Source organism: Mobula birostris, chromosome 8 (genome assembly GCF_030028105.1).
Source record: "Mobula birostris isolate sMobBir1 chromosome 8, sMobBir1.hap1, whole genome shotgun sequence".
In the NCBI taxonomy this organism is placed as follows: Eukaryota; Metazoa; Chordata; class Chondrichthyes; order Myliobatiformes; family Myliobatidae; genus Mobula; species Mobula birostris.
The window spans coordinates 83,727,314-83,738,861 of record NC_092377.1 but is presented as its reverse complement, the minus strand read 5'-3'; the positions used below and the strand labels follow the sequence as shown (position 1 = coordinate 83,738,861).

The window sequence follows — 11,548 nt, the reverse complement described above, 5'->3', positions numbered from 1 at the left end:
GACCATGGGCACAGTGTAAAAAAAAGTAAGTCCCGATAGCCCCAACATCTCATGCAGATGGTAGAATGAAGAAACTCCCCCTGCCATGAGCTTCCAGCGCCGCAAACTTGCCGATGCAGCATCCTGGAAGAACCGACCACAGTCCAACTCTGAGTCCATCCGAAAACTTCGAGCCTCCAACCAGCCCTCCGACCCTGAGCACCGAGCACCATGTCTGCCGAGTGCTTCGACCCCGGCCCCGGCCACCAAGCAACAGGCAAAGCCAAGTATTCGGGGCCTTCCCCTCCGGAGCTTTCGGATCACACAGTAGCAGCGGCAGCGAAGCAGGCATTTCAGAAGTTACTCCAGATGTTCCTCCGTGCTCTCACATCTGCCTCCATCAAATCAGAATTGTGCACGGCCTCCTACTTGACAGATTACAGATATTCATCACCGGAGAGACCGCGCGCTCTGCGTCGCGCCGCCATCTTCTCCTCCTCCTGACACTAAAATATGAAAGATTCCTGTGGGGAAAGTGGTGGTAAGATTATTTCACTGTATGAGCTGACAGATGAAAGGATGGCGAAGGCAGAAACTTTTAAAAGGTAATAGAAGAATTAGACATAAGGCTTTTTAAGCTCTTATTGCAAAAATGTGCAAGGTGTGTTAAACAACATTGTGTGTGATTTTTGATTTGCCCCATTAAAAATAACAAGACTAATCTGTAAAGGAATTGCTTAGATATTGAACTTTTAGACAGATTTGATGCTTTGAATTGGTGATGCATATAGAGATTGTATCAAGCAGAAGTTACAAGAGGTTATGACGTTGAGATGCCATTGCTTTAGGAGATTGTTTTCAAAGATTTAAAGGTTCTTTTTTATTATCAAAGCTTGTATGCAAAATACAACTTACAGATCCATCTTCTCTAGATAGCCATAAAATATAGAAAAACCATAGAAGTAGTTGAAAGAAAAGTCAACAACCCTCCCCCCAAAAAGAGAAAGAAACAAAAACTTGCAAACCCCAAACCTCCCAACACCTCTTCAGATATACACCAATTCTTATAGTGGTCTGCTAGCATAGATTTCCTTTTAAATAAATATTAATTAAGATTTTTTTTCCAGCTTAAATACTCCCAATGAGTTGGCCTGCACAGCCTTCAGTGGCAACGAATTCCACAGACTCACCGCTCTCTGGATGAAAAAATTCCTCCTCGCAGTTTAAACAAGATATCCCTTTATTCTGAACCTGTGCCCTTGGATCCTAGACTCATCTACCAATGGAAACATTCTCTCCAAATCCACTCTATTCAGGCTTTCTATTATCCAGTGGATTTCAATGAGACCTTTTGAACTCTAATGAGGACACATCCAGAGACATAACATGTCACCCGTACATTACAACTTTCATTCCTGGGATAATTTTTGTGAGACTCCAGAGCCAACAGTTCCTTTCTTAAATACAGAACCCAAAATTCCTTGCAATATTCCAAAGCAGACTGACCAACGTCACATAAAATCTTATATTTACAGCATGATGTACAAGTTATTCTATTGGAAGCTCTTTATGAAGGTCATAAGTCATGACCTCTCATTCCAATTTGGACAGCAAAGATGCTGTGCTCACTCACATTAAGTATGAGGAGAAAAAAATAATTCGATCTTAGGGTACATTGCAAAGGGATGCACCCAGTCCAATATCTTGACGGTGGAGTATGAACATGCCATGTAAAAATGTTCTTTACGTCCTTCTTACACATTTAAAAGGAACATGTAGGTTCAATTTTAAAAACAAATGTCTAACAAAACATCATAATAGTGTGAACTCTGGAAAGGCTGTTACCAATGGCTTGATGAAACATGAATATGTACACTGTCCACAGCCTTCTGCTTAACTTAGCGGCAAGTTACTTATATTTCCCCAGAGCTGTTACTTACATCCTCCTCATTATTATGTTTCCCCTCAAAGATGGCTCAGTTCAGAATCAGGCAGACATCATGGTATCCTTAGTGATTAAACTGATGATGCTAACATTCTCATAAACCTCCGCTGCACACCATGCATGTACAGTAATACTGGAGTGGGTGCAGAGAAGAATGCCAGAGCTGAAGAATTATGAGATGTGCTTGAGTCTGCTATCTTTGGAACAAAGTGGACTGAAGGGAGGTTTAATTGAGGTATGTGAAATCATGAGAGAATAAGCAAGGTTATCTGGAAGGGTTTATTTCCTTGAGGAGAGAGGGCATTAGTGGGGGGGGCAAAGATTTAAGTTAATTATTAGGTTAAGGTAAGATTATTTCACTGAATGAGCTGACACATGAAAGGATGCAGAGGCAGGAACTCTCAAAAGAAATACCTCAATGAATATTTGAGGAGCCATTATCCACAATGCTATAAACCAAGATCTGGGTGAAGGATTAACGGATCAGCCAATAATGACCAGCATGCGTTCAGCGGGCAGAACATGCTCCTTCCGTGCTGAAACCTCCTTTAACAATATAATTCCATGAATGCTTTATGGTATATTGCCGCTCAGGGCATTCCATGAGGTACACATGATCTCTGGAAACAAGTGGTTCTGAGGGTTCATACAGGCCTTCTTTATTCTGTCATTTCAGCCAAAAAGGGCATAAGGAATTATAGCACAAATTAATAGAGAAAAATGATATAGCTTCCTGGTGCTTATCTCAATTTCTATTTATTTATGTTTGTTTGTTTGTTTATTTATCTATTTATTTGGATGCATCACAGAATAGGCCTTTCTGGCCCATTGAGCCGTGCCCCCCAGCAATCCCCCAATTTAATCCAAGCCTATTCATCGGACAATTTACAATGACTAATTATCCTGCCAAGTGGTACGTCTTTGGACTGTGGGAGGAAACCAGAGCACCCGGAGGAAACTCACATGGTCACAGTGAGAGCATACAAACTCCTTACAGGCAGCGGTGGGAATTGAACCTGGGTCACAGGTACTATAAAGTGTTATACCAACCACTGTGCTGGTAAGGTGACACAGCAGTTAGTGCAGCTGGCTCACAGCTCCAAGGATCGAGGTTCTATCCTGATTTTGGGCAGTGTCTGTGTGGAGTTTCCACAATTTTACCATAAATGCACGTGCTTTATCTGCTGGGTAGTGCTAAGGGTGCCCTAGTACATTAATTAGTGATTGTAAATTATCTTTTTGGTGTAAATTAGAAAAATAATCAAAGGTGTGGAAGAAGTGAATAACTTGCAAAGATACAGGGAAATTAGGACAGTGGAGGGGATGAAATTGATGGGATTGCTCTTCTTTGTGTTAGTATGGGCAGGATTAGCATAATGGCATCATTCAGGATCATATTAGTAACCATGAACTCCAGTGATCATTGCTGGAGTTTGAATGCCATGGAAGACTAAATGGGGACACAAAAGACCGCAGGTGCTGGAATCAGGAGCAATACATAATACGCTGGGTAATCTCAGCAGGTCAGGCAGCATCCAGGAAGAGAAATAGACTGTCCGTGTTTCGTGTCGAGATGCTTCATTTGGACCAAAGGATCCAGACTCCCAAATGTAAACTGCCCAAGATTTAGTGCAGACTGGATCGAGTTTGTTATCAAATCCCCTGCCCCTTTACAAAGTAAAGTAAACTGCTGATACTTACTCTACAGGATTACTAAAGGACAATAGGATTTCGGGTCCTATTAGGGTTTTGGGAATTGCTGAAACTTGTGAAAGTAACATCAATGTTCAGTTGCATCTAACTGACAAGAGGAGACAAAGGCACTGTTATATTTAGATAAGTTGTGAGTGTGATTTCTATTACCTCAGTCAGGAATGAAAAGAAATAACTTTGCATCAACCCAGAGCATACAATCATCCCTGGCATGCCCCAAAATTACTTTACATTTCCTGACAAAAAATCCAGGAAAGGAGTTGTTTCTGGGGAAAACTTCATTTGTCAAAAAACTAATTACAGTACTTTGTACTACTCATTACTCCCAATGAAAGTACTTTGCTATACTGAACAATATTAGCTTCATACAAATCAGCACAGAATCCTTCAATATCTTGAAGTCTGACAATAACCAATTGCGTAATTATCTGAGTCTCAGTGTATACTTTGCTATTCATCTAAATGACAGCCTGTTATTGCCAAAAGGAGACTCCAACAGAAAAGTTTACTTTGACTGTTGAATGTATTTGATTACCATAGGTTTCACAGAGAATGTTTTTGTTGTTAGTGTTTTGTTAGGAAGACGCTTTTCTATGTGTGCGTGTGTGTTTTTTTTTGGTATGATGATAACTGTGGGACGGAAAGGAGCAAAGATGAGCAACGGATCACCAAGGACAAACAGACAGGTGCTTGTCTTCTCTGGAGACACGCGAGGTCAATTCTTAAGGCTACACTTTAGACAATGTGAATCCTTTGGCTTTTCACATTCACTCTTTGACCACCCAGCAGCAAAGAGATCCTGAAGGTTTCTTTTAAAAGGTCCGGCCAGCTGAAGGGAATTGGCTTGATATTCCTGACTGCTTGCAGGTTACTTTTTCTTTATTATTTTATCCTCAATAAGATTTAATTGAAGTGCAAATAACGCTTGACTTTTTATCTTCTAATGTTTCTAGCACTGGGTCTGTGTGGAAAGTAATTACTGGGTTCCTACCACAACGTCTGGCACGTGTTGTTTCAGATGCAGTGAAAAAAGGATTGAAGAAATTAACGTAGCATTTAATTAATTCAAATTCTTGGCTCTTTCTTTGTATTAATTAAACGTGCCTGGCCCGCAACTCTGTTAGCTGTAAACTGTACAATTAATGTGCTGTTTTCCTTTTGAGGAAAAATTATTCCCCAAACACCAACTTCCTCAGTGAGCCTCCATCGTTAATGCAGTTTTTAAGCATGTAACGGAAAATTTTGGTGTAAATTTTAACAAGAACTCATAGAGAGCTGTGGAACAGAAAGAGTTAGTAACCAATAAGTTTGACATAATTTTAAAGTACAACACAAATCAAGTCAACATCTGAAACAATCAGGATGAGTGGACTTTTCTGGTGCTACAGTGAACATTATTAATTGAATCACGTTATTTCAGATGTCTTATTGCATTTTCAGGATTTCCTTTAGCTGTGCTTTTTATAAATATTCAAGAGAAACAATAAAAGATTTTGAGCAAAATTAGTTTTCAAAGTCAACCATTCCCTCTATTGTTCCCTTGTTTGCTATGTTTATAAAGTTTTGATATTGAGCTACTCATTTGCACTATCATGGCCAGAGTGAATGATGGTGAATGCGTTGCTCTGATCTTTCTCAGAGCTCACATTCCCCACCTCTGTTCCATGTCTGGCTGAGACATGAGTTGGGATATAAAAAACTGACACACTACCTGAGGAAAAAAAATCAAAATCAAACCATAGAGTTGACTCGGCTGATAACTTCTCATGCCAAATGCCTTCTTCCCCCAAAGGTGCAGTCTTTGCAAATTTCTGCTCTTAAGTAACCCCGGAATAGAATTAAATTTTGTCCCATGCAAGTGAAATTTTCTAATTTATAGTAATCTTAAACCATGCTTGATTATGTCTTTAGAATAGGTATAAAATAGTTTCTACTTGATAAGCAGGTGGAGTCAGGAATAATTGTGTTTGGTCTTAAGGACATGATACAAAAGTGTCACTATAGGTTTTATGATGATTTTTATCACCCCTTCACAGGTTTCCAGGCAAACTAGACAGATCGCTGCACATTTCTTTATTAATCTGGACATTGCTGTTGCTTTAAAAAGGCCGATACATGCTAGTATTACTTTAGGGTGGAAAAGTGCTTTACCAAACCATAAAGTGTTAATGCTTTCCTAACAAAGAGCTAAACAGGGGCAGAGGTGAAGATGAATGCTGCAAGAGCACATGCAGTTTGGATCATTGTGACCTGAAGTGATTGCAATCTCTGATAGGGCTGCAGTGTCAACAAAAGTAAAGATAGTCTCATCAATGTAAGGGTCTGTCTTGCATACCATGATGTGCTAAGGATAGCTTGGTTACCTAACTTGCAGGATAATATGTTCCTTTACCACATATAAAAGACCACATTCTTTTTCATTTATATTAAAAAAACAAATAAGCCATTCCCCATTCAGATTTTAGGGCAATATTGAATTGAACACTTATCCCTGCAGACTAATAGTTTAGTTGTATCCATGGAAATGCTTTCAATTGGTAAAGAGTAGAAAATGTCTTCCCAAAAGTAAAGCCAATGCAATGAACAGCTAAGAGTGTTGAATAAAATGCCATACAGTAAATGTATTAAAGGAATTAAAGGGAAAAGTATGAGGCCTTGCTCACCACAGCTTGGCAGCTGTGCTGTTATCTGGCCAGAGGAAGGTGCTTGGCAACAAGAGGGCCTAAAAAGCCCTGTTGATGCATGGGAAAGCCATTGGTCGAGCATTGTGACTGCCCTTGTGCTGAGCAAATAGTTCAAACTGTTCATTCCCATCTTCTATTCTCTCCCTGGTACATTGTTTGTGTCCTTGCATTTCATTCCGCGAGGAAGATTGCTCCCTGGGCCTGTGAGCAAACAGTCCAGAAAAGAACCAACTATCTTCCCCCCGTTCCCTGGAGAACTAGCATTTTTATTTCAGCTTCAAGCTGTCAGAGAGCTGAAGAGTTTATGTCAGTATCCTGAATTAATTGCTTTAAGTAGGGACAGACCTCGTTTGTCACCAAATGTCCAACAAAGTCTTTTCCAATATTTTTTTCCGCTGTTCTTTTCTCAGCAACGCACTTACTTTACCTATTCCCTCTCAGGCACTATTGATGGTAATGAGGTCTGATGTATGCATTTATGCCTTGCAATAGCCAATTTTCTTTTGTTTGCAATGTTGTGCTTCCTGTCTAGTGCAAATGAAAAGATGGGGGTGGGTTTATTGAGTGGGGTGGGGAGGGAGATGTAGAGAGGGGGGAGGATGGTGGAGGTGGTTCAAACTTTGCTTCAGCTTAACCATTTGAAGAAGTTCATAATGAAGACAAAGATTGAGGAATGGCTGGCACAGCAAGAACATGAATGTAAAACTAAAGTGAACTGTGATTCTGGCAAGAAGCATTCCAACAGCTAAACCCATCTTTGAAATAACTAAACCCATCTTTGAAATAAAATACAGCACAATATTGCATTTTATGAATGTTATTGTCACATTTCCTCCTATTCTTTTCAAGATATAATCAGTACACAAATAAAAACTTAATTGGAAAAACAGATTGGAATTAAAGTAACATTCGAGAAATATCCTGCTGCAGGTTAACAACTCCATGACGGGTTACTTTCAAAATATTGGCTTTTAGTTTCTTTTTCTGTGTGTAAATAGCTTCATCTAAATCCATCTTGCTTTAAGTCCCATAATCAAACGCTGAATTACTGGAGACAATTCAAGATAACACCCTTTAACTTGTGGAGTTGCATAAGACACCTTTAGTATTTAGAGCTCGTCTTCAACTGTCTTGCTCTGCGCTTAAAATCAATCTCACCAGCACCATCCACACCATCACCCACCACCCCACCCCCCCAATCCGGCCCACAACTCCCTTGACTCAGCAGCTGTCCATCTGGTTCTAGCCTCAGTGTGTGGCTGGCCCACATTAAAATGCACCACGCAAACAGTGCAGATTTGTTTGCTGTGCTGTTAGCGTAGGGTAAAGATGCCAGCCTCACTCTTGCCCATTTTAAACCAGCTGTGATTCAAAGTAATTCAGCTTCATCTTGAGTAAACAATCCAGATTAAAAACCTCCTGGTTCTCCTTCTACCGCTGCACATTAACCAGCACCCACCCCTTCCCGCCATCCACACCCTACTGCGCCGCCCCTATGTAACAGAAGAGGGCAGATTAAAGTCACCTGTAAACACAGAACAAAAGTTTGATTGGCACATCAATGCATTCATTACAGATATCCAAGGAGCTTGATTGGGTAACAACTCCCAAATGCAGCCAAGATAAGAGTGCTCCTGAAACTCACTATCGGGATGGAGACATGCTATTTATTCTGTGGGTTGGGAAGCATAGCCATATTTATTTAGAGATACGGTGTGGTAACAAGCCTTTCCGGCCCAACGAGCCCATGCTGCCAATTTACACCCATGTGCCCAATTAACCTCGTATCCCGTACGTCTTTGGAATGTGGAACGAAATCCGCGCAATCACGAGGAGATTGCACAAAATCCTTACGCACAGTGATGAATTGAGCCCAGGTCACTGGTGCTGTAATAGTGTTATCTGAACTGCCATGCTACCGTGCCACCCACGTCCCTTGCCATGGTCTTTAACTGAAGCTAAAATATCGTCTGTGGATTCCAACTCTTAAGTTATCATCTCCAGTTGTTTGTTACTCAAGAATTCTTCAAATTCTTCACTTGACAAGGTATTAACAAAATACCCACAGGTTATGGGGCACTCTGCCAGGTGAGGAACACTATTTTCAGTGGATTTTGGACCAATCCTTGAAAAGGAACTTCTGATTTCAGCATTCCTCCTCGTTTAGTGCCCACTCGTTGAAACTGACCGGTTGCTGAAGTTAAGGAATTAACTCTTGACCCTCCTGCAAGGGTATGCAGTGGCAATATGGCCTTTCATCCATGAATACAGAGACCAGAGCAGCACTCTGGAGAATCATGTTACTTCTTTATGTTAATCTTCAATGATTCGCTTCAGAAGTGAAGTTGTACATTGCCAGTTGCTGGGAGAGATAACACTCATCTGAATTCTGATTTAATTAAGCTCAAGATCCTCAAGTATGAGAGATCAAAGTGAAAAATAATCAGCCAAGACTGTATTAATATCTTCAAGAGGACCTCATTTACTATTGAATGGTATCAGAGCATAGAATTGATCAGTTCAGGGAGATCAGATATACCAATCACAGTCTGCGTGGAAAAGCCACCCATTAGCCTAAATTCCAATTTGCTATTGTGTAAGATTTCCTCTTGATTCTGCATTGTTCACCTGAATAAAGCCAAATCTCCCGTATAACCTGGATTATCATACAATAGCAGGAGATAAATGCAGAGCTTTAAAGTGTTGTAAACAACCACCAGATAAGAGAGTCCTGCCTCATTCTGTGCTTTAGTGACATTTCTGAAATTAATTACCTCATGAAGGGGAAAAATGAGGCAACGAAGCGGGTGGCTCCAAGCGACAGAAGTGATTATTCTTAGCTGGAAATATTGATGCTGTCAAACAAATAATGGTTAATCAGTAACTATTGAGGGGTAGTTGCCAATGTCAGATAAGCCAGTTTCAATGCAACTCTTGCATGCAGTCTTTTACTGAGCACTGAGCTAAGAAACAGCCATGCTCTCTGATGTCACATTTGCTGTAGCAACACATAATGCCCATTACACAGAAAATACCTCAAGGAACATTTTTAAGACATGCAAAAATGTTGTTTCAGAAAGGAAGTTGAGAACAGGTTATCAATAACTTGGTCAAAGATGGTAAGTAATGTAAGTTAAGTGCTTGTAGCATTAACTTCCCATGTTCTTGCTTCTCTTCAGAACATATTTTATGTTATCACCCACATACAAGAAGACTCCCATTTAATCTTAAGAAGCATTCTCTTTGCTCCTTTATCTATCTTTACAGGTTATTATTAAAGTCCACACATTAATTTCACTTGAGTGTAATGAGTTAGACCAATGTTTTTTCACCTCTGGGTTTTAGTCTAAGGAATTCGAAACCTTTCAGTTTTTAGTGAAATCCAAGTCAAATCTCAAAGGCTTGTTTGTTTTATACATTGGTTTCCCTGACATGGAGGTAAACTGTATGTAATGGCTTCTTTGTAATGTTCGCTGCTGAGGTAACAGTTTCTCTGTAGCAGCCATGTTTGGGTTATTGCTGGAGATAACAGGACTGTTAGCCGATTGGGGATTGTTGTTTTGTCTTGTGTATCTGGAAAGATGTTGAAAGATGAAACGAGTGGAGAGAGCTGGTAGAACGTCAGATGGAGTGGACTGGGATCTGAGGGTCCGAAAGTCGGCACGTTCGGAGGAGACAGATGGTAAAAGGATGACTACTGAATGAGCTCGAACTGGGACTTTGACTTTGACTTGGGCACTTTTTTGTAGTGTTTATTTTCATTACTAACCCTATCTTTGGATTAAGATTCATAAAGCCTATCATTTAACTACATATAGTGTACTGTGTGATATTTTGCATTGTGGGTTTGTAACTGGGGGTACATTACACAGCATCCACACAAACGTGATTACCCAGTTTGGCGGGGCCAAAGGCTGATTCCCCTAGACGAACGTGAGCTGGGCGAGCCTGAGGGTTACATGTAAAAAGACAAAGAATGTAAGAACAAAGATAGCAGGAGAATAAGTCAATAACCCCTTGTGCTACTCAATAAAACCATGGCTAATTCAACATTGACTTCAACATCACTTTCCCAGGTTCTCTTAACTCACTCATTGAACTCACCAAGACAGGTGGTGCCCAGATAGGGTCATTTTGGCCACTGGCCTTTGCAAATTTGGTGAATTGGCTTGGTATTTACTTTGACTGCCTGAGACTTCAGAACTGGACCAAAATAATATAGAAACACCCATAGATAAATATTGAATGTGTATTTATGGTAACTTAGCTCACTACACACCCTCTCACATTCAGTTCATGGACTCACTTGGCAGTTCTGCAGGGAATCTGCTGAAGGTTCCATGTTTAGTCAGCAGGAAAACTCACAGGTGATTTATAACAGCACTTCTGAATTCATGCTGACCTCAATTGTATTACACCTTTTAACACCTCTGAATTTGTAATCTGATCTAGGACAGAAGTAAATAAATCCATGTATTTACACTGGGGGATATTCAATAAATTGGCTACAGTATAAATTCACAACAAATGCTAATATCCAGCTGTAGCATAAATGGTGCTTTGGAGAGCTGTTAAGAGTTGTAAGGAAAATGAGTTTGGACAGTCCCATGCACATTCCCACTGGAGATATTTATAGATGAAAATTACTCTCAGATTTGGCACAATTGGCACTAATTTGGCAGTCTTCATTTGAGCTGGCATAGGGAGCAACTATAGAAATCATTCTTGTAATTAGATAGTCTTGATTTGATTATACTAAAGGCAATAGTCAATGTTCATCAGGCTGTCAGATGATATAAACACATTTGGTTCAGTGACGACCGTGTACCAGTACGGCCTTCTATTTAAGCTGCAGTTTTTGTTGTGTTTATTCCAGTTTGGACATCACATCCCACATTTTGTGAATTTAAACAGTGAGCTACTCATCTGTGGAGGGCATATAGTCAGATTTATCCTTCCCCTACAATAGTGTTCTCAGTGTACTTTTTCATCCAGGATTCACTTGATTGAGGGCATAATACCTGCGTTATTGGATAGATGAAGTGAAATCAATTATTGTACCCCAACCATTTCCACTCTATGAACTGCCAATATAAAGCGGATTTTGTATCCATGAATTTCCAATCCATACAGGTTAGTCATAGACAGTAGCTTGTATTTGTAGAGTAATACATTCTAAGACATGCAAGGTGAGATAGTTGGGCAAGCATTGGTACTACCCCCTCCC

The 11,548-nt window shown here is 40.2% G+C and overlaps 1 long non-coding RNA gene across 1 annotated transcript in view; it reads right to left on the bottom strand.

The window, feature by feature from the left end:
• Nucleotides 1-450: 450 nt before the first annotated feature.
• The window catches only part of LOC140202229 (uncharacterized), a 77,057-nt gene continuing 65,959 nt past the window's right edge, over nucleotides 451-11,548 (bottom strand). Inside the window, exon 4 of the long non-coding RNA XR_011887045.1 lies at nucleotides 451-503. This is a non-coding gene — a long non-coding RNA (uncharacterized lncRNA). The remainder of the gene's footprint in view (nucleotides 504-11,548) is intronic.